At 40.9% G+C, this 25,125-nt stretch overlaps 1 protein-coding gene across 2 annotated transcripts in view; it reads left to right on the forward strand.

Moving 5' to 3' along the window:
• Positions 1–25,125, forward strand: part of grid1b (glutamate receptor, ionotropic, delta 1b) — a 329,186-nt gene that overhangs the window by 93,131 nt on the left and 210,930 nt on the right. The window lies entirely within an intron of this gene.

Below are 25,125 nucleotides of genomic sequence, written 5' to 3' on the forward strand. Positions count from 1 at the left end.
AGCTCTAAAGGCATGGGAATCTTTTGAAAATTGATGGCAAGATAAATGCAGCATGTTATCAGAATATACTGGCAGGCCATTTGCATTCTTCTGCACGAAAGCTGCGCATGGGACGCTCTTGGACTTTCCAGCATGACAATGACCCTAAGCACAAGGCCAAGTTGACCTGCCAGTGGTTACAGCAGAAAGAGGTGAACATCTGGAGTGGCCATCACATTCTCCTGACCTCAAACATGCGTTTCATGCAAGACGACCAAAGACTTTGTATGACCTGGAGGCATTTTGCCAAGACGAATGTGCAGCTATAACAACTGCAAGAATTCGGGACTCATAGATATCTATTACAAAAGACTGCATGCTGTCATTAATGATAAAGGGGGCAATACACAGTATTAAGACCTAAGGGTATGCAGACTTTTGAACAGGGGTCAGTTAATTATTTTCTTTGTTGGCATGTTTTGTTTTATGATTGTATCATTCTGTTATGACCTACAGTTGAATATGAATCCCATAAGAAATAAAAGACGTGTTTTGCCTGCTCACTCGTGTTTTCTTTACAAATGGTACATGTATTACCAATTCTCAACTGTATGTTTTTACAACCAGCATGCGTCCATTAGAAGCTGGGACTCCAAAACTTTGACAATTACTTGTTATTCATGCTTTCTGAAATAGCCTTTTCACCTATGCAATGTAAAATTATCAATACGCCAACCCTTAGCCACCTGACAAAAACCTTAAAACATCAGTAAGATGTTCCAATTCCTACCAATATCCTGGTTAGTTTGACAAATATAACAGTATGATAGCCTTCGATTTGTGTTTAAAAAAAAAAAAAAAAATTGTATTATTATACACTAAAAGCACCTTTTAGACTGCTTCATTGGGTCTATATCTTTTAAGGGTACATCAAACTACCGGTGTCAATAAAGATTTAGTCCACATTTTCCACACCACCGTTACACTACTAATAATCCATATTAACACAGAAATCCTCAGAATCATTATTTTTGTAATGTTACTTGACACAGTCCTAAAATGTAGGAAGATTTTGATATTATGACTTTATTTATCCCTCCTGGTTCAAATATTACCCCTTTTGGTACGGTTATGATTATGCAAAATGGTTTGGAATGTCTATCAAGTTTCCGAACAGAAGAGTCTTAAATCAACATGCAAATGAGATTTTCTCTGATATCTTCAGGAAAAAAAACATGCTGTTTATATGTTGATGCGCTTATTTTCTGTTCAATTTAATTTGTCCTACTATTATTCCCCAAGGCACATTCTGCTCATACACAAAACTTTTATTGTACCAAACAAATGTTTATTAATTCCAACAAAATAACTATATTAATTTGTTTCTGTTCAATATTTTTTATTGTGGCCCCAGAGCAAATGTTTTTTGACGTAGAATTTGTTTTTTCCTCCTTCTGATTTTTCTCAGGTTACCCAAACTCTTTACTCTGGCAAAAAGATCATAAATTCACATTCAAATCAGACATTTTGATTATCTCAACTGTGCATTTGCCCTGTGCAAGGAAGAGAGCTGTGACTTTTTCAAAAAAGTCAAAAATGTTAGGGTTAGGTAATAATTCCAACTGATCGGTGAAAGTGGAATTAAGGTTTGATATTAGGAATGACATTTAGGCATAGGGTTAGAGTTAAGATTAGGTATACATTTTGACACATTAGGAGTCAATGTTACACTTGTAAATAAATGGCAAACGTCAGAGTTAGCATTTAAGTTAGGTACTACGACTGGTTAACGTTTGGGAAACAAATAAAATGGAAAATGTCAAGATTTGAGTCATTGGGATTATCGTCCATCTATCATTCTATGTTATGGCCAAAACAACAGTCAATTTAAAAGGCAGAGCAGTCCCCATTTCCTCTAATAGTTTGTTGTCAAGATTTTTATAGACATTTCTCACATTGATGGAAAATATGATTACCATTTGTAATGTATAGGATAGACTGGAATATTGATGTATATCTTGCCGAACATTTGTTCTGTAGTTATAATTAATGTATATTTAATTTGTAAACAATTTGAATTAATAAAACTGTTCTTGAAACCCAGTTTGAAAACCATGCATTATGAATGATAAAGCAGAATAGGAATTTACTTTGAATCATCAGGCATCTTTCCCCTTCTTAAAACCTAGTCCCAAACTGAAGTGTTAAATGTTTCAGGTGATGCAATGTTGTGGTGTTTATGTGTGTGTTTGTTTGTGTGTGTGTGTGTGTGTGTGTGTGTGTGTGTGTGTGTGTGTGTGTGTGTGCGCGTGAGTGAAGCTCTCTTTTGCACCACTAGTTCTGCTCCACCATTGTTTCAGTCAGGCTGTGTTGACATCACACATGTCCCTATAGACATGTTTATGGGCCAAATGAAGCATGCCTCTATGTTAAATGTTTAATTTCTCATTCCAAGACCTTCTCTGTGAACTGCAGCCACTGTATTTCACAGCTCAGAGGAGTTAACCACAAAAACACAAATAGACTTGTTGTTGGATCCAACCGGTTTTCTACATATTGGGAGGGAAAATCTGTAATTTTTTTTTAAAGACAAACAATTCTCTCCCAGCCTCAGGACTTTCTTTTGTTGGATGTTGTATAAGCCAATTGCAAGCTTAGTTTGAGAAATAAAATTGTGTTTACTGTAGCTGAACATTTGATTAGGGAGTTTGTTGTCTTACCCTGAGCTCCACTGGTTTGACACCTCTCTCATATCACTCTGTAAACTCTGCCACTTGACTTGGAACCAGTCTGTGTTCTGTCTCAGATTGTTCTTAGCCCAACTTGTTCAGTTGAACTATATATGTCAGTGGAGAAGGCCGTGTCTGGAATTAAAGGTTGGTTATTTAACAAACTAATTTCTTTTTTAATCCAAAGTGTCTACTCATAGTTTGTTCACCTCAGAAACGTTTTGCTCCTCTGAGTATTGATGTACAACCTTCAGTGGGACCCGAGTTATGAGTTGCCTATAAAAATACATCTGAAGCCTCCATGATGAAATCATTGTGTATGTAGGCAGGTTTATTTACAGCTCACTGTTGTCCTTATTTGTTTATTGTTGACAGGATGGCTAAGGTCAGCAAAATATGCACCCACAGTTTGGCTTGACACCAACAACAAAACACAAACAAGAAAATAAGTAAAAATATTTTATAATCCTGACAGTTGATCTGACTGTACCTTAACATAAAAAACCTCCAAAATGATTATATTTGATACAAATCACTACCTACTATAAAAACTAGACCTCAGCTGCATAAACCTGGTAATGAATAATGTGGCTACTGAGCAAGTAGAAGAGACTAAACATATTGGTGTTACATTAGATTGTAAACTTTCATGTTCCAAAGCATATTGACCATGTTGTTGCAAGGATGTGAAGATGCTCTGCTTTATTAACACTGCATCCGGCTGCAATGGGCCCAGAACTGAGCAGCACATCTGGCCATTAAATGTACTGCACGGATGGGGATATTTACGGCAGGCATGTCAACCCCACCAGGCCCAAAGTAGAGGAGAGACTGACTGCATTGCTAATGGTCTATTTTAGGGGCATTGACATGTTCAAAAATACAGAACTGTCAATTCTTGTACATTCCCTACAAGACATGTCACCAGGGGTCTTTTCGCAGTCACAATATTTGGGTCTGTAATGTATTTTTTGTTATGTGTCAGACCTCAGAAAGAATAGGCTGTACCTTTTTGTCAAAACAATTGCAAGTTTAGAGCATGCACGATAATGATCTTAACATCTGTCAAAGGGATGTACTGACACTCACCACTGACTAGCCATCATGTTAAACTGACTTCATCATTTCATTTTCTAATAGCGCTGTGTGTTAAAAGAAAACATACTCTTTTGGATTATTACAGTTTGTACTCTATGATGCACACAAGCTTGAGAGGAGGGCTCTAATTACTGATCAAATCTAGGAAGATGGTGAAATATGGGTATACAGAAATATAGGAAAGACACTTCAACACCTTGACCATTCATTGTAATTGATTTCTATTAGACCATATTTTCTATAGTCTTTATTTCTATTTTGAATGCATAATTGCTTTATTTATAGAATTTTTATAAGGAGTAGTGTTTTTGTTTTGTTTTTTACATAGTTTACAGTGCCTATATGCTCCCGATTTTCCGGATCATATTGCTATGTTGTTCATCTTAGGGACATTGGAATACAGCTGTATATATTACCTTCCAAGTGGAAATCAACGGTTGTGCTGTGCGGTTGTACTGTTTGCTATAGAGCAGTGTGTAAAATATGGACTGCATGCATCATTTCATACCAGCATTATTTGACTGTACTGTCATAGGTGTGTGTGTATGAAAGTTCACACTCTTGTTCTTCAAATTTCCAATAAAGTGAAAAAAATAAAAAATTTTACTTGCTAGGTTCCTTCATTGCATTTTTCTGTCTTCTGCTGTATTTGCTTGCATTAATCTTTTGTTTTATTGAGCCCAAACTGGCTGCTGAGATTCATATATCATAACCATGGAAAGAAAAGAAAACAATCCCTCAGCCTGCACACACCTAGTCTTACTGCTGTTGGTCAGGTCTCACCAAGTCATTTATTTAACAAATTAAGGTAAGCACAGTCATTAGGAAGTGGATATTCACCCAGAAGATAGGAAGGATAGTAGTTTAAATGGAGATGCCAAGCTTTATCAAGCAGTTGATGTCATTTATTGTTGAATATCTGTTGGCTTGCAATTAATAATTCAATGCGTCGTCTTTTAATGGGCAGAATTAATCAGAGGGAATGGATATACATTGTACATTTGACTACAGGAGGTACTTCCAGAGTATGACTTGTTAACCATCATAAATTACAACAGTGACACTGGCACCACATCAGTGAGTGAAATGCAGGCATGTCACAACTAAAATGCCAGTGTGGATGAGCATGAGGCTGGCATGGTAGATGAGTGCCAGACAGGCGGGATGGATGAGCGTGAGACTGGCAGAGTGGATGAGCGTGAGACTGGCAGGGTGGATGGGCACAAGACTGGCGAATGGCAAGCAATTCTGGTCTGTTGTTGAACTGCAAAACTGCACAGACCAGCATTGTTAATAATGTCATGGCTACAGAGCAAAACAACAGAGGCAAATATTTTGGGGTAATCAAAAGCCGTAGATTTGGGGTATTCCTCTCAATGAAGCGGAGCAATCACAGTGGACTGACCATTGCTGATGTGGGAGATAATCCCCAGGGTCCACATTTAGGAGAATGCCCAGATAAACTAATGTACTGTGATTGTTGCCATTCTTCAGTTCAACGGACGAAAGGTTCTTCGCCGACATCACGGTAAGACGACCACTGAGAAGGATTTCCAACTAGAACTGAAAAACCACCTTAAAATGACCCTGCACACTATGTCCAGGTGCAAAGAAAAACCAGCATACATTGTCATTTGGACGCAGATTTTAGGTTGCCAGGACAGCACGGAAATCAAACTACAACACCACATGGATCAGTTCTATGCATGTCAGGCAGGGTATCACTTACAGTGTGTGGAACCTAGAAGTCCCCATGGATAGTGGCTGAGTTTACTGTGAGTTTACAGTTAATAGCAAGCAGGCAGTACAGAAATGTGGAGCCGGCCAAAAAGATTGAATATCTCTTACTGAGTGCCTGCATGCCTGACTGACTGTCTACCGTTAGAGACGCAGCCTTCCAAGCAGACGACTGGCATTCAATCTGTGCCTCCGACAGATTTTGCGTTAGGATTTGTTTAGGACAGACCACTGCTGGCTACAAGCTTCAGTAACAATTTTATAGTAAGCCTAAAATTTAACTGTTTATGGTTATGTTGCGACTATTTCTGGTGGATTTTCAAAGTACGTATCCATGCATGCTTTTTAGGGTAATATAGACCACAACCCCAGTTATTGTCACCCATGTGGATAGTTATTGTATCAATGTCATTCACGAATGAAAGAAAGAAAAATAAACTTTGTTGTGCCATGAAATGTAATAGCTTTGGCAGTGTAAAGTTCATCTTCAGTCTCGCTAGCAATGGCTCAATTCTTCAAAACAAATTATCCAATCGGATTTGTTCAGGATTGAAAAAAACCTTGTTGACTTTAAGCTTCAGTAGCTATGTTATATATTAAGCCTAAAATAAAACTGTTTACAGTTATATTGTGACAATTTCTGGTGGTTTTGTTTTAAGTACACATCCATGCATGCATTTTGGGGTGATATACATCACAACCCCTTGCGCAGTAAAAGAGGAGGGGTTTCCAAGATTCTCTTGTCTTTTCACTTGACGGAAAAGTTATTCTCATCTATATTGATAGTTATTGTATCAATATAATTCACAAATGAAAGAAGTAAACATTTATTCCTTCTAATCGCTGGCCAGCTGAACTAGGCTTGCCTGGTTCCTTTTCTTGTTTAATCTCGGTTCTTGTTTACCAATGACTGCCTGTAGGTACTGTTTAAAACCAATATTTGTTTATTTCATTTCATGGTACAGATCTCCAGGCTGTGTCTTTTGAACTTGCATTTAATCATATCTATCTAATACCAATTTATTTGCCCATTAAAGTATAATCATGATGATCCATTGGAATCATGTCAATCACATTTCTTTACTGGAGTAATATTAATCAGCCTTTTGCATTTATCCGTTTGGATTTTTGAACTATGTTGTCAATGTGTTGTCATGCTGTCATTGATGCATCACTTGCTCAAGCTGTTTGGCAGGTTACTGTTCAGTATGTGGTCCTCCTTCACCCTGTTGATGAGCTCTGAACATGTCTCCTTGTACTTCACATCTGTTGAGACCTGCTGTCGCCTGCTGTCTTTCGGAGGTGTTCTTCCTCTTGTTGATGCTGGTGTTAGAAGATGCACACATTGTGTGGCAAAGTAATCTGGATTGGTGAACTCCTTACGTCTCCGTCTTCAGGCTGATCTATCAGGCTTACTCTTTTTGGGTTCTATTTTTTGCTCACAGGTTCACTCCAGGCTTTAGAGATGAAGGTGACTTCTCCGGTTGGACTTACTCTAATGAGACATTTTACAGTGTTGTGGGATTTGTAATTGGAGTAGTTCAAGGCTATCACAGTGAGACTTATAGGTCTGTTGATTAAAATGTGGATACAGTCTGAAGCATTTTGCACTGCTAAAGGATTATTTCTTTAGTACATCAGAGAGGTTCTTGTGGACAGCCTGCCTTGAAGTACTCTTGAAATAGTGTAGTAAAAGGAAGGCCAGTGTAAAATCTTACTTTGTTGTAAGATTTATATTTTTTTTATCATAATCACACATTGTCTGGAGATTTCAGCTTAGCTGCTATGGACAGTCTGCACTCTTTCAAGGCTGCAGCTTGTCAGCGTCGGTTCAGACTGAAACGACTGTGCGTAGGGAAGTGAATGTACGACAAATAGATCATTTTAATATGTTAAGTAAATGAACAATATCATACAGACAAGAACAACGTTTTACTGTGGTGTAGTTAGAGCTGTGCAAATCTTTCCTTCTAGTTGTAATGTCAGAGCAATGTCTAGCTGGCGACCATTCATATTCTGACTCGGTCTGTCTTTACCTAGTTAGCTGATGTTGAAAAGCTTTTTTTTAAAATAATTATTATTCTTTATGTCGAAAAACAAACATGAGGTCATTTATCATCCTTTTCAATTGGCAATAATTAAGCGATTGGTCAAGTTGTACTCACCGGTGCGCAAGCCCCTCAGATTTGACATTGAGGTTAGTTGTGACATACCATTTTCTGGGACAGTCTATAGCTGGCCTCATGGTGTCAGTGACCAGGGCGTCAGCTAATGCAGGCTAATTAATAAACAACCCAGCATTTCTTTTCATTCTCCCTTTATTAGGCTAACATTCGTTGAAGGCCTGTACACTGCAATTTACTGTCTGTCCAAGGCAGGTGCAGGCATGTTATTATTGGATTCAATGGGAGAAACATAACATTTTATTTCTCTTTTTCCTAAAGAAGAAATCCGTCCCGTCCATCTATTCTAGGCAACATGCCATAAGTGAGACTCGCAGGTCTTTGATGTCTATCTGATCATTTTGTCCCAGTGAGGAGCAGCCGTGGTGCCCGTATCTGGAAGCGACAACTGAATGGAGATCATTAGGAGTTGTGTCCCATAGCCGCTGGCTGATGGGGGGGTGTCTCTGTGATGTCTTCATTGAAATCAGGAACGGACTCTGAGTTCACCCCTGTCTGACACCCCTCTTTGCATAGGCCACTGAGTCATCTGTTTTGAAGTGGGATGTGGGACTACAGCAGCCTCTTTAATGTCCCTCAGGGATGGAAGATGGAAACACAGGACGCTCTTATCAAACGTCATTAGAGTCCACAAATGTAACAGTGTTGGCAGGACACGGGTGCAGGGAGAACAGAGAACTTTTAATGAAGAACTAAGGCATAACAAAACTGAGACTAAGACTCAAAATCTGGAACAAAACCAAACAGTGACCGATAGGTTACATGGGGGAAAGGGGAACTTATGGACAGTGATAAGGAGCACAAATGAGGGCAATAAGTACAACCAGGTGTCCGTGCTCACAGGGGGGAAGAGAGGATCTCAATAAAGGTGACAATAAAGACCTTGTTTGGATATTATTTTCCCTTGTTTGGTGTCTTCTGCGATCTCACAACCAGGTCCGGGCTTTATCCTCCAGCTTGCTACATTTGTTTTCTGTTGTTACTGGTGAATTTAAATTGTTTGTTATTTAACTTTTGGTGTTCAATTAAGTCTATAAACATTTTTCTGATGCTTGTGGAGATGTTAATGTTGATTTTGTGCCTTTGGGAGTCTACACGCTAATGATAATGATTGTCAAACCGTGAACAATTGACTTCGTTTTCCACTTTAGCAACACGCTATTTTCATGAGGTAAAGCTGCAATGCCGGCCGGTGAAAGCTTTACTGGCTCTTAAACACATAATATAAACTGACAGTAAGCCATCACGATATCATTAGCTGAGCTGGAAAGTCTGTTGGCATGAATAGATGAGTGACATCTGCATTGGTTGGTGCATGGTGAAGGAGTTTGAAGACTCCTCTGTACCCTTTCCCAGCCATTTACATTTTACATTTTAGTCATTTAGCAGATGCTCTTTTCCGGAGTGACTTACAGTTGGTGCATTCATCATAAGATAGCTATGTGGAAGAACCACACAACCCAGTAATAGAAAGTATTTTGCTCAATGAAGAAGCTATCAGCCACCTAGAAGGAAGAAAAATTGAAGAGTAAATAAACTGCACATGTTAGTTATTTTACATATTTTTACTTTTTTTAAATGGGCATGTCTCTTCTGTTCTAGCTTTAAGCAGACAGCAAAGAAGTCAGAGGTGGCAGATCAAGGAGCATGTTTAGGGATGGGGAGTTAAAGCATAGCCTGAAGTTAGGGAGGGGCAGTTTCTCTAGCTGCTCCAGTGTCTGCCTCCATACAGATACTCTGTAAAAACGGTACAAAATGCAGATACGTTATATCCAGTGCAATATTGACCAACCACAATCTACAAACTCGTAGTAACCACTGTCATCGATAACTAATTTCAGCCAGGACTTCAATTGGCTGAATTAATATATACATTTCCCTATATTGATAGCAATGAGCAAGGAGACACAGGTACTGAGCAGTATTGGAATGTTCCATGTGGAATATGTTGTACTTCATTTATTTAAGTATGTCTGAAGTCAATCAATCATCATTGGCGGCCATCTCCCCTCCGTGCAAGGCATCACTTTAAATGCTCTGGTGACTTTCTATGCACATTCAATGTATATTAGCATATTTTATTTTTCCATTCATAGGCATTATTACACTTATATTTATAATATTTAATATTTTTTCATGTTGTCCATATACCCTTTTTATAATTTTTTTGGAATTGCTGCTAATTTACATTATGTATATATTTTTTTTATTTTTTGCTTTATATTTTTCTTAATGCTACTGCGTAGATGTTGCTTGTCATAAGAATTTCACTGCTCAGAACGACACTTATTTTGTGCATTTAACAATAAAAATACTTTGACGTTGACTTTGACAATCAATTAAGTGTATTTATAAAGGCCTTTTTAAATCAGCAGTTGTCACAAAGTGCTTTTACAAAACACCCGGCCTAAAACCCCAATGAGCAAGCAACAACAGTGTTGATCCACAGTGGCTAGGAAAAACTCCCTAAAAGGGGAATAAAACCTAGAGAGGAACCAGACACAGAGGGGTGACTGGTCCTCTCCTGGCTGAGCCAAGTGAACATTTTAAGAGAACAAAATTGTAGTAATTAATAAATGCATGTGGGCTGTATCCAGAGTCTTTATAACATAATCCAGGTCAGAAGCAGGACCAGATGAACAAGGACAGGGACAACCCAGGGTGGAAGAAAGGTCAGCGGAGTGGCAGCTGGAGTTGTTAGGTATCGTCTTGATCTGCAACACTGCCAGGAAGACTTTGGACAGGGACAGCTACGAGCCTTTTGAGCTTGGTACTCCTGAGGTACCAAGACAAGGAACATTTATAGAGAGCACATTCCTTAAATTAACAAGGATTTACAATGGAGAAGGAGAACTGACCCTATCCCCTTGTTAAACCTTGGGGCTGAGACAAGGGTGTCCGGTGACACCGTGGCCCTATCCAAGAGTAACCCTGGACAGGGCCCAACAGGCAGGAAGTCAATCTACCTAAAAATGTGTTTCAAAAATGTCATTATTTTCAGTACTTTTTCACCTTTCATTTTCAAGGATAACGGTTAAGGTTACCAAACCTGAAATTACCTAAACAGATTACATGCAGAAACGACAAAAAATACCCCCCCAAAAATAAAAAATAATCTTGCCTCTCGATGGATCCAAACTGTTAATCAACAGAGTAAAAGTCAGTTTCATTTCCGCCCACCCATCATCCCCGTCTAGAACGCCCTCAGCAAAGAGTCCGTCGATTTAACTGTGAATACGCTCACAACTGCCTGTAGTGGTGCAGTTGCTACGGGGACCGCCGTGTCTATGTCTATTCAAAATCACATGGCAAATACAGTTCTTGAAATACCTGCAGTAGAGCATGCAGGGTAACATGATGATGATATGCATGGCTATCATGGTAATTAAGACCAATAACATTATTATTTTACAACACTGTGTGTACATCAAACTCACTGGATGAACAGTTCAGAACGTTCGTATGTAGAACGCTGGCAGCGCCCTAATTAAATACCATGTTTTATTAAACCATAGCTGGCAGGGATCAGTTCACTTAGAGTAGTTTTACTCAGTATCGAAAACTGAATGCTGTGATGTGAAGACGTACAATTTTGCTTTTCATTTGTTCGGGTGATTCCCATGTTTTCTCTGTAAATGCCCTCATCAGTGCATTTAATGTGTGGCTCCAGAAACACGACTGCATGACTCAATATAAAGCACTTCTAGTACTGTCTGGTGACTGTGTGGACACTATGAGTCATACAACGTCAAAGCTGAACAACTAACTGCGAAGTAGCACTAATCTTGTTATTTTAGATATTTACAGTATCGGCTATCACTCAAAAGAAACAAGCAAGGCAGGCGTCCTTGTCGCTTGTTGTTTCATAGAGCTCCATCACCACTCTAAGCGGCGTGGAAATTTGGCACTTATCTTGCGTCTTGCTGTGATAAAAATGAACTATCACTCAAAGGAAGAAAGGCATATGTGTACACTGTGTTGCTGTTTCACACGTGTTTCTCAGTAACTGAAGGGAAGGTGTGGTTGGATAATAGACCAACCAACATGACCCAATTGTTTGCTGACACCGGACTTGGTATGTAGTATGTCACTCTTTGTCGACAACACCACCCCTCTGTGCTCTTTCAAATCACTTCAGTGACCTCTCCTGCCCTATAATATAATTCCTATGGCCATGTCCATGCTAGAGTACGGTACATACCCTTTTTTCCCCGCATTTCATCCTTTTTCTGTTTATTAGTGCACCCAGTCTACTGTCTGAGGTCTCTCTAGTGCTGCTGATATACCTCTGTGGGTTGGTCCTTCTCCAGACTCCCACCAAGCTTGGGGACACTTCTCTCCAGACTCCCAAAGGAAGGTCATACCGGAGCTTCCTCTGTCCCCAAGCTTGGTGGGAGTCTGGAGAGAAGTGTCCCCAAGCTTGGGGACAAAGGAAGCTCTGGTATGACCTTCCTTTGGGAAAGGAAACTGTATTATTTAATTTTTTTTATGAAATCTCCCTAATACGAACTCATGATGAGTTCTGATGAGTTTATTTTAGAGATACAGTATAAATGGAATGTTTGCAAATGGCCACATAGTTTCCCTTGATGCCCCTGAAAGCCATTACTATCCTTTATAGTGCATCATTTGAGCCATTAGTGAGGGACAATAAAACTAAACAACAGAGGCAAATCTCAATATATGCAGGCTGATTTAATAATGACAAAGCCATAATATCTGTCAGTGCCAATACCACAGAATTTCCTTCCCTTTTTCACATTTTCTTTTCTTCCCTCTCGACCAACATGACAAAACATTAATTTGTTAGTGCAAAGAATTGCAATTTTAGGAAATGGCTCTCCAAGTTCTGCATTATTTCTTATCACAGCAAATAAAATCTTACCAAGTGGAGTGTGAAACAAATCAGAGCTTTAAAGCTTTTTGTGGTTCAGTGATGCTGGTGAGAATACATCACTGAGAAATCTAGGGGTATGCCTCTTTATACGGATCATTATTTTGACAGCAAACCCTCCTGAGGACTACCTGCCTAACATGGAATTACCTGAGGCCTGCATAGGGACATCCCAGAGAGGATTACCTCCTATTCCAGTGACCCAGGTTTGCTGCACCTGGTTTGCAGCACCTGGTTTGCAGCACCAGGTTTGCAGCACCTGGTTTGCAGCACCAGGTTTGCAGTACCTGGTTTGCGGCACCTGGTATGCAGCACCAGGCTTGCAGCACCTGGTTTGCAGCACCTGGTTTGCAAGTGTACTGCTGCTGGGTGAAGTGTGATTCTTCTGTGCTTCAATTAAGTACGTTTAGTACTCATACAGCTCTAAGACGCTTCTGGGCTAGATGATTGAAAAATGGGAGGTAACATTTTGGGAAAGTTTGTTATTTAGCCTATTATTTAGACTAATGAGTGGCCTTCGCCGCTTATTAATATGACCCATCTAGCCAAAAACACAGCTTTCAGTTAATATTGTTTCAATATTGTTTCACTTGAGCTTTTCAAAAAGTTGTTTTCCTCAGACCTAAACTAGCACATCTCTCCCAACATCTCAAGCAGGACAGCCTGGTTTAGTTATTCTGAAGTGACGTCTGAAAAGATGTGCATACCAGGTGTAAAAACAAGTCACACTGCATGAGATACTTCAGGGGGTGTCATCCAAGGAACATCAGAAGGATCTTGTGAGCAAGCTTAGCTCTTGTCTCATGAGTCCTAACCATAGACATGCAACGCGACACATCACACACAAACTCACACATATCACACACACACACACACACACACACCACAGCTGATTGGTGTGAGAGAGGAGAGGAGATTGAATCAGGGGGATTTGACCGGCTTATGTTACTCCCTGAAAGAGGCTGTGGCGGTAAAAAGCCAATGGCTCAGAGGTTAAACTCCAGCTAATTCATTGGCCCATGGTAGAAGTTGTTGCCAATAAGCAATAGATAAACACAGGAGTACTGAGACGCTTCTTAGAGTTTTTCAAAGGCATTGGCAGCTACTGATCAGTGTGAGGGAGGAGAGAGGGGAGATAATTCAATATTGTCAAAATGAGATCAATGTAATTTACTGTGTCCAACATGGCACCCTGGAAGGAGCCTCCACACCAATATACATTATAAATAATATATGAGATCAAGAATACATGCATTTTAAAAATCCATCCTTGAACTAGATTCCTTAATTATTTATTCATAATATGCTCCAAGCTCATTGCATAATAAGTGATACGCTGTACTTCTAGGAGCAACACACCATTAATTAATGAAGACATCAGTCATCTATTGGTCAGACCCTTTTTACACTACATATTCCCCAGCCAATGGCATCTTTCCTCAGCAATGAGTCCTGTTTAAGTTCTGAGCAACATGTTCACTATTATTTCATATATTTATCAAGGAATTGTTGAATGTTGGTTTTATTGCAGGCTTACCAGCAGAATCTTGACATTTAGTATTGCCATTTGTACTGCATTTGCCTTCTTTGCACATTTATACATTCCACTTGTAATACACATATACTTAATACTTATACATTTTCGGCCCTCTTCTATTTGCACTTCTGGTTAGATGCTAACTGCATTTCGTTGTACTGTACTTTTACTTGTTCAATGACAATAAAGTTGAATCTAATCTAATGAGTTGTATAATATGATCAGTATTTGTTTCTCTCTTTTCAAACCCTCAAGACAAGAATATTTTCATAATTGAGTGATTCATGTTAAAAGCAGGTTTGATCAGTTAATGCGTAAAGTGGTAAATGATACTTAAAGAAATGTGTTTGTCCATTTTAGGCCAACAAATATAAATTGAATGGCAGTCCTCGAGTTTGACTTGTTTATGTACATGTACAGGAAGAAAATGCATTAACAAACAGTTGAGTGTTCTTGGCCAGGTGTGTCAACACATTTTATTTGATTGCTCATAAACAACTAAATCTTTCATTAGTTAAATGAAAATTGAGACTGAGTTAAAGCCTCTTGATAATCACAGAAGGGATTTTGTTTAGTAATGGTATACTCCATGGAATACATCTTTTTTAACTATGGCATTATTTATCACTTAGGATGATATGCCAAAATCGAACCCATCCCTGAACCTTAATGTACTTAATGTAGCTAGAAAATAATCTCATAGGAAAATATTTGTTTTCAATCAATCAATCAATCAAATATTTAAATTTAGACTAGGTCAGAAGTATGACCAGATGGACAAGGACAGGGACAGCAACGGGCCCCCCAAACCAGGTACTCCGCGGGTGTGGGCCAGGACCTCATGTCCTCCTAAAGTTTGAAACGGGAGGAGACTGGGAAAATTCAGAAAATGCATTTCTCATATCAACAACGATTTATAGTGGAGAAGGAGAACTTAGCGGGGAAGGAGAACTGACCCAATCCCCCAGCACAATAGTATAGCAGTGTAAGACCTTGGGACTGAGACGGGGGGGTCTAGGCGACACTGTGGCCCCTCCTGGGGGAGTCCCCGGACAGGGCCCAACAGGCAGGAAATCAATCCACCCACATTGCCAGGCATCAACCAAAGGGACACCCACCAACCGCATACACCGTCTGCTATGCCACATTAAGCCCAAGTGTGCATGGCAAACTTTGACTGAAATTATGACCTATTGATTAAGTCTTTGTAAAACATCATAGGTTTGCTCTGCTCAGGGTTTTTGCATTGAAAAAGTAAAGATTTTTCCGAAGTGGGGATTTGAGATTCTGATCTCAGTTTTTCAACGTGTATCTCAGTTTCTTGATATTCAATATGTAGTTATGACCTTGTGTCATTGCAACAACCCCCAGCGCATTTGAGTGAAGCAAAGATCGGGACATGCGTTCTCTGAAACATGCTTTGCCAATCTTAATTGCCTATTGTCAACATCTGCTCGTTCTGTCTTTACAATGCCATCTAGTCCTGTGCACATCTAGTCCCCACGCAAATGTTCATTAGCATTGTCTCAAACTAGATCCAGATATATAATCATTTCATCCACAAATGTGTATGATTCTGAGAGAGTACCTAAATAGCTTCATTGCAAAAATCCCAAACTATCCCTTCAGTGAAAGGCTTGTGAAGGTGTAGCCTGCAACAATCTTAGTAAATTGAGGTGGCATTCACTACACTAAAAAGGCTTTTTGTTTGGGTGTAGTTAACATAAAAGGAGTCGGAGCTAGAGGTTGTTTCTGAACAGGGCCTAGATGTTGGAACCAATCAAATCCCATAATAAAACAGATGTGTTCTGCTCTGCTTGCAAAGTGCAGATGGAATCTACAAACAAGACAACTTGTATCTGGAGTTATTATAAAGCAAAGCACACGGTGTAGCTCTGCCTTTTCTGCGAGAGGGGAAAATAAATATCGCAAGATGCTAGGTGCCACAGAATGTTCAATCGACGAGTGGCTTGTGCTGCGGGCATCCATAAAAAGCCTTTGCTGGAAATAATGGTTAAAAGCACAAGCCCACTTATATTGTAAAACTGCCTCCAGTGGTCTCTGTTTGTTCCTGCTCTGCCAGCTTTTTCATGGAGACATTTTGATGTTCAGTTTATTTGCACTGCTTTATTAAGTGCATTTGTTTTGATCGGGCAATTTCAGTAATGTACATAAGAAACAAATTTGAGTTCAGCTAGTTCGCTAGTCAAATCCAAATCGTGTGTAATTTTTCTAGATCGTGTAATCTGTAATCTGTACATTGCATGCACTGGGGCAGCAGACGATGAGCCGTCTCCATGGTTTCCTTAGGGAAACTGGATCACATTGAGTGCAGCAGCTTTGGCCAGTCATTATGCTATTGTATGCTGACTGATCTTGCCTGCCAAGAGGACAGACGTCATGACAACCACCACCTCCTCCTATATCCCTCCCCCTTCTCTTTGTCACTCTGTTACAGGAAGACATCACACGACACAAACGCAAAATTCCACACAATCGCTTTACAATCAAACCCCTTCACTCTTATTGCTCTATGAATCATTGAGTCTGGATCAGTCTTTTGGATTTAACTAGGGCTTCTGTATGTCTGGAGGTCTTTTGTTTGGCCCCAAGCTGTCAGGTACACATTCAACGGCCGACCTGGTGTGTTTCTGTTTTTACTGAATGTACAGAAGTAGCACGTCACAGAACTGTTGGTGACGCCACACTTCAGTCCTCATTGACGTGTCTGTGTGTGAGCTCTCTGTTTAAAAGCACCTCTTGCAAGAAGGTTAATCATGGTAGAGTGGGTGAGGCAGGCGTTTGTGCCCCTTGTGTCAATCCAAACCCAGCGCCCTCCGCCCAACACACCCAGAGCCCTGTTCTGAATGGGCGACCGGTGCGGGGCCATGCTGTGCTCCGCCTCACAAAACACACAATTTGCCTGAGTGTTTCCCCCCTTTAAACATCGCTCTCTCATCTCACATGCTGCTGCTCACTCTCTCACAGGCATAAATATCAATGCACAGATCCTGTGACCGTATGGGTTCAGCAAACCTGCAATGATAGCACGCAAGCGTCCAATTCCTCAGTGAAATTGAGCACCGCCATCTGTGCCGCGTGTGTGGGGGGGTGTGTGTGTGTGTGTGTGTGTGTGAGAGTGTGATATTATTGCCGGCCTAGACCATTCAATCCCACCGTCGGATTGTATATAGTGACGTGTCCTTTGACAATGTCAACAAGGTATATCCACGCCTTCCCAGGAATATGCTTTGAATAAGATGTATCCCATCCCTCCACTGACATTTGTACTGATGCATTTTGTGTGAAGGACACAGCCCTGGCGTAATGGCTTCGCGTCTTATTGTAACACCTTGTTCATTTATGTTAATTTGTCACTGGCCATGGCCAAAAGGTTTCTGACTTAAACTCATTAATTGAAAGACAGGAATGGGCGTCTCATGACAGTGTCTTTGTCATTGACACATGTACTGCATTTAACAAAGTCCCCTGCTCATTCTGTTGAAACAATATCAATCAAATGATTATGCGCCAGTTAATGAAAACGACTTATGAGTTGGTAGTGTTGAACTGGCACAGGTGTCACCTTCAAACACACAAGTCTTTCCATGTTATTTTCTTCCCTTCTCTCTGTCTACCTCTCCACCTGTCTGTTTTCCTCTACCTCTCCACCTGTCTGTTCTCCTCTACCTCTCCACCTGTCTCTGTGTTCCTCTGTCTACCTCTCCACCTGTCTCTGTGTTCCTCTGTCTACCTCTCCACCTTTTTCTGTGTTCCTCTGTCTACCTCTCCACCTTTCTCTGTGTTCCTCTGTCTACCTCTCTACCTGTCTGTGTTCCTCTGTCTACCTCCCTACCTGTCTGTGTTCCTCTGTCTTCCTCCCTACCTGTCTCTGTTCCTCTGTCTTCCTCCCTAACTGTCTCTGTTCCCCTGTCTTCCTCCCTACCTGTCTGTGTTCCTCTGTCTTCCTCCCTAACTGTCTCTGTTCCCCTGTCTTCCTCCCTACCTGTCTGTGTTCCTCTGTCTTCCTCCCTAACTGTCTCTGTTCCTCTGTCTTCCTCCCTAACTGTCTCTGTTCCTCTGTCTTCCTCCCTAACTGTCTCTGTTCCTCTGTCTTCCTCCCTACCTGTCTGTTTTTTTTTCCAGAGACAATGAGAAGTGGCCAGTGGTGTAGGTCATTAGCATTGGACATGGACCAGGAGGCAAAATGGAAATTCAGATGGCACGGTCCACTACTTGGGTCAGCTCAAACAATGGGAAGGGAGGGAAAGAGGGGAGGGAGACGGAGGGAGGGAGGGACAGAGGATGAGAGGGGAGAAGAGAAAGAGGGAGGGAGGGAGTGAGGGAGAGGGAGAAAGACTCGTCCAGACGCATACGAAATAGACTGGTCAGGGGTTACTGGTGGATTAACAGGCATAATGCATCATACTGTAGGAGATTTGGGAACAGGGGTAACTGGAGGGTGGTGAGGTGTCAGGAGTGGGGGGGGGATAGAGGAAAGTCATGTTGGAGCCAACAAAGGGGGTCGTTAGTTACTGCCAGACGTTGTAAATTAATGGATAGATGGCTTTGCCATGAAGGGTTCATATTTCTACCCTTTCTCTCCTTTTAATTACAGCACTTCGGTATTAAGAGCCTGTCAACTCCACACCCCCCCCCCCCACCCCCACCCCCCAACACACACAGACACACACACCCCAAAGCCCCTGAAGCACTGACTTAACCAGTCAGGGGAATCCTCCCTGGATGGGGATGGTTAATCCTCGACAATCGGTTCAAGGTTAGAGGTTTGGGGTGTGGCACAGGGGAATGGTTCCGGCGTCATCTCGCTCCTAGTCTTTCCGTTCTGTCAGATTGAATAACAGGATATTAGGTTGTTGTTTTTTTTTTTGTATGGGGTGAAGATCTTTCATCTCATTGTGATTCATTGTTTTGTTTACAGTGGTGATTTCTCCTTCTCACGAACACATATTTGATGGTCTGACTCTCCTCTGTTTAAAGGACATGCCTCATCTGCTGTAGATGTGCTGCAGAAGGATCCATTTAGCTTGGCGACGGCTCCTCACATGGCTGATACACTGCTGAACAGGCGAGACAGAGAGCAATGACGAAAGTCACCCAAGGAGAGCAGAAGGGGACACCCTAAAGGCACTCACAAAAAGTGTCTGGTGGCCCACGCACTTACAATGAAGCCTAGATGGGGGGGGGGGGCTTTCTCGATAATGTCTGTTTAGTTCGTTGCTATGGTCACTGGTGGCGGTAGCCCTCTGTATACACTAAGGTTGTTGACACGCAGGATTTGCAAATATGTGTTTTAGCCTTGGGTCGCATTTTCATATTGAAATGTGTTTGGTGGATATGTTTGTCAGAAAATAATTTGATTTATAATGAATGTCAACTGAAGGAAGTATGGGTTGAAAGGGATGGGCAAGGTTTGGGACGTTCACGAACACCTCAGGATCATTCAGTGGTAACTGTGCGGGGTGCCCACCCACCCACTCGGTCGGATGTACTGACCGGTCCGGTCCACTGTTCTCAGGCATTGAAATGGAAACAGAAGACACACGTGTGGTCCCAACATTTTCCAGCTTAAACCATAAACTTAGAGAACCTAGGTTTGGAATATGCTTGAATGGACGGATGAATAGTGTACTCTTGGATGACCTTATGTTGCGATGTTCCTATGGGTGTCTGAACAGAGCTTTTAAACACCAATCACCTTCACCCTGAGAAACGCGGAAGGTTGAATTATAACAAACCAAATCCAATGGGCTCACATTTCGTTGGTTAATGTTATTGGTTAGAGGGTCAGAAAAGGATATGAGGTGTGAGGTTCATGTAGACACTCATTGAAAATATAGTATTTTATTATTATTAAATAGATTTGCCAATTTATATTTTCTGTCAATTACAATTGAAACGTCCCTTCTTATTGAGTGCTTCCAAACTTTCCCCCTGACCCCTGAACCCTGAGTCACGGATGTTTATCCTTCTGGCGGGGGTGTAGTGCTGGGGTGAAGGTGTAAACATATTGAGCCGATGATTTTTCACTGCTCTAGTTAACGAGCTCAGAGAACTCTCAAATGAAAATGACATAAAAAGCTGAGGATTTGTCACTCCTCTGGGCTACGACACTCAATCTCCAGCGCTGTGATGAGTGTGTGTTGGCCTTTGGTTTTAGGTGGCTCTGAAGATGCCCGTTTGACCCTGTGGATGTTCCCCTAGAAAGGCCCTGGTGGGCCCGTATGCACTGACCGAGCACATTGATTAGCACTGCTCTCCTCTTCAGTCTCACAGTGCATACTGACTTCAGGGTTTGTCAAACTACCTTTGATGACCTGTGTCTCAAATGGTACCCCATTCCACATAATTCACTACTTTCACCCAGAGCTCTATGACCCCTATGGTCAAAAACAGTACTCTAAATAGGGAATATGGTGCCATCTCTGACTCTCAAGGCCCCGAAAAACTGAAGTCATTATCGTTAGAGATGACAGTTTATCCATAGCACTTGGTACTCGTAATAACATGAAGGATGATGTTCATCTATGACCTCTGCTCAAATAATTGAAAGGTACCAGCGATAAGATAGCTTTCAGTTCTCAGATTCATCTAAGCCACTGTGTGGATATCCTGCAGTGGCACAGAAAACCAAGGCAATCGGGCTTGGAGTAAATGTCAATGAGTGTTTTGCTCTCTTTCAAAAAGGTCCAACTAATGGCTGACCCACTGTGTGTCAGTGTTCTGCTTAATATTTAATATAGAGTCACAGTGTCATCATTTTAAATGTAGGCAGAGCCGAGTGATTAGGACAACTGTAACAATGAACTATATAACATTAGAGGCCTTATTGAAGTCCTAATTTAATTAAGCTGAACCACATGGTTCTTGTGGACTTAGCATGGTAATTTTAGGCTCAGACAGTTAATACTGCATGACAATGCTTATTTTCATCAAGGCACAAGCCAGATATGAACTAAAAAGGACTCATCTTCCCGCAATGTTATGAAAGAAGTTTTGAATAGTGCATCGTTAAACTATGAAAAGATGATTATAGCTGATGATTAAGATGGTAGCATTAGCCCAGAGCAAAGTGGTGTGTTAGCTCATATAAAGCCAGGTTTAAACTAATTAACATAGCATTAGAAGTGGAGTAGGGTGAATCTCTGCTTTCTGGTTAGACAGCCAAGAGGCAACTATAACCCTGTGAATGATCACCACATGAGCAATTCAAGGCAGTTATAAGACCACTATAATAAGACTGTTCAGTATTACTCCTGGAGACCCAAAGCACTTTTGCTTGTCATCCTCTCCTTCTTGTTAGGGATTGATTCAAACATGGAACACACCAGTATAATTAAATACTAGCTAGACAGAAAAAGAGACAAGTGTTTTGACCTTTCTGGGTTGACATTGAACAGCTCTGGACTACAGGCTAAATATTTGTTTGTCTCTGCAGCAGCTCCCAAGTCGGTAAGACTGCTCAACCAATCATATGAGGGACAATGCGGGCTCGAAGACCTGCTTGTAGGTCACGGGGAATGAGTTGTCTACCAAGCCGACGAGGGAGCGTAAAGGGTCTGATAGACAAGAGGCATAGCTCAATTTGAGAGGTGTGTTGATTAACTTGAGGGTTTTTATACAAAACTTGAACATCAACACTTCCCATTTAAATACAGCTATTGGAATAGACCTAGCATGGCCCTAAGACAAGTACCTATTAATGAAGTCAGTCGTCATAATGAGCCTGCAAGGTAAGTTAGATATTTTAGAACATTTGTTTCTTTTCATGATAGTAATAAGGAGCGGATGTTGTATTTAAACAGGCATGTAGAATGTATTAATATAAGAAACTGTCCACAATATATCTTCAGTAATAATGGTATGATATCATTTCACAGCATTTACTCACCAGGAATTATTCTGGGTGCAAAAAAAATACCCGTTGTAAAACACAGATCAAGAGATGATGCACTGGTTTCTGTAAAAGCTGGACCCGCCCTCTGCTCTTTTGGTGTCACTATGACCTGCAATCATCTCTCCTTGCCAGGCGGGGGTGAGCAAAATCCCCCAGTCTTTTCCTGGTTGAGAGAATTCTGCAAAGTTCACACAGTCACTGTTAAAGTGAGAATAGTGCAGGTGCTAATAACATTTTACAAATGGAAGATCGGTTTGAAATGGGGATATCCCCTTTAATGTCATAATACTCAGTGTATTGTATTTGCAGTACATATATGTGAAATTCCAAGGCAGACCCTCCTTTTTACGACGTTGCTTATGAATTAGCATCATTTTACCTCACATCAAGCGCTTGTCTTTTTTATATTGAGGTCTCTTGTCTGTTGAGCGCATCGCACTCCCTCGTCTGGTAGACGTGTTTAAGAGGTTGTTGGCGCTTGACTGAAACAATGTGAACAAAGCAGTGGGGGAGAGGTCCTGAATCTCCTCCTATCAGTTTTAACAGCAGACGTGGAAGTCGGAAAACAGTGTTACTCTGCAGGCTGTCGTGCTGTTATGCACCCTGCAAACTCTGTTGGAAACAAATGTGCACGGCTCTCCTCCTGCTCCTTTCCCTCCTGACCCTGATGTCTACCGTCCTTGCTCTCTTATCTCCTCTTCCTCAACATTCTCCATAGTTCTACCCCCTCCTTGACTAACTCGTCCTCCTTCGTCTTCTCCTCCCTCCTCGGCATCAGTTATTTAATTAATAACGCTAATTAAAGCTGTGGCGGCCGGGTCGCTTGTTGGCCAGATCATGTGAGAACACTATTCTTCTTCTTTCCTAATTACTGCCATTGTAATTGGAATTCTAAGATTGCTACCTTGACTATTTTCCTTTTTTAGGTCAGAGCGAGGAGGAGTGAGAGAGAGAAAGACGGGTGAATCAGAGGAGGGGAAGAGATTAATTGTCTGTTGTCCACGCATTAGCTTTCAGCTTTTAGTTCTCTGTAATGCATTTTTACGAGGAGGTCGATGGAGAGGGGCCCTGTGTGTTGTCGTATTTAACTCTGTGGTAAGAGTTTAGAGCGTGGCTGAGTGAGACATGAAGATGAAATAAGGTGAGAACCCGGGACGTTTTGTGTTGCTGTCAGTCCATTCCACTGCGCCTACCTTTACTCCACACCTGCTTTGTTGATTAGCAGTTTTAAATTGAGACATATTTCACACATATATCCGTCATGCACTCCTTTTGGAGTTCATAGGAAGTGCTTCATTCAAATGAACCATCCATAAAGAGTTCACTTTTGTGATATGAACATTTGTGTTTTTGGTACATATTTTGCCCAAACTATTGCCAATCCCATATGATGTGTTTTTACCATGGAGAAATCATGAGTAATTCCTCAATTAACCTGTCCAAATTTTTCTTTTTATTTGTATGTAAAAGAATATGATTGACAGAATTACTGTAGATGCGTATATACGTTGGCATATTTATAACTCTTGGGCTTACCTATGGCTCCTTTAAGACTGCATAATGTTTATTAATTTGTTGAAAACCAAAAGACTGATGAATCGCTGATACATGTTTAATTAATGCCCAGACTTGCTTGCTATTAAGCCAGTGCTTTGTTAGCCTCTAGTAGAATATTTACCACTCATTAAGCTAGTGGTTTTTGTCGACTCTGTAGTACAGTAGAACATTCACCAAAGCAACTAGGCTATGCTCCAAACATTTCTATGGATAAACAAAGACTCCAGATGTATTTTCAAATTATTTTCAGGAAATACCGCAACAAACCCACAATTCCTATCTCAAAGCTGTATCTCATACATGCTCAGTCTGCCTAGGTTCTGTCAGAGGACATCAAAGGTTACAGTTTAAACACATGCTATTTTACTGTGTTGGGAACGTTAATAAAGCATGCAAATCATATTACCTGCTTTTAACACACTCTCTGGCCCTTGCAGTCTCTTTCCCAACTATCTCCTTTTTTATGAAACTAGTGAGATTTGGGTCACAGACTGGGCCAAGACACCACGTCTTCTTTGTTTTAAACTTATGTAAAGTAGGTGTAGATACCTTCTCTTGGCCAAATCAGGAACTCTTTGGACAGCTGCGTACCGTTTTGTGTCAAGTACACACATTGCAAATTATGATTCAAAAATGGCAATCATCACCACAGTGTCTTCTCACTGCGTGATACATCCGTCAGACTAATTTAAGTCTCTACCTACCTGCTCTTCTCTTTTAAAGGCTATTCTGTTATTAATGGATTTCCACAGATGCTCTGCTGGAGCAGAGCTAGGCAGGGCCTGTGCTGTGTGAACCCCGGCTTTCCACGCGGCCGCCTCACGTTCATTGACGAGCCTTCAATTTGATTAAGGCAGTGAGAGCTGCAGGGAACGTGGCTATAATCACATTACTGCACCTATCATAGCCAGACAGCTGTCATTCAAACCTTCAATTAAATCCTGGGTGTGATTACTGCTGCTCCCACTCCTTTGGTGCGGTCATGTGACCTGGCCCTAGAGACCGCCGCTAGGAAGGAAAGCTACTATTTTCTTTTTCTCCGTGGTTCCTGCTACGTACGTATGAAATTCAACTCTATTTTGATTTTACCAAACAAAACCTAAAGCAGAAAAACCAAGAAATGAAAGGTCACGATAAGGCAAAGTTTGTTTGGTGTATGTAGAGTAACTGTAAAAATTTTTAGGGGGACTGCTGTCAAACTGTACAGGAATTGATATGTGCTTATCCAGTTGTTTCAGGGATATAATGTTTCATACAGTTGTTTAATTTTAACCGGCGTACTGTAGATGTAATGTCATAGCTAAGAATGGAAAATGGTTCCGCTCTTTCAAAGATTAATCTTCCGCATAGAATCTCTTGATTTAATTAAATTGTACATTTTTGGTGGCTAACTTTAGCTACCCTTCATTGTGCTTGGTACTCCTGCAGTATCTATAATATCCATCAATTATTACAGAGAGATAACAATCATTCTATTACACCTATGAAGATTG

This window comes from Esox lucius, chromosome 5, assembly GCF_011004845.1.
Source record: "Esox lucius isolate fEsoLuc1 chromosome 5, fEsoLuc1.pri, whole genome shotgun sequence".
In the NCBI taxonomy this organism is placed as follows: Eukaryota; Metazoa; Chordata; class Actinopteri; order Esociformes; family Esocidae; genus Esox; species Esox lucius.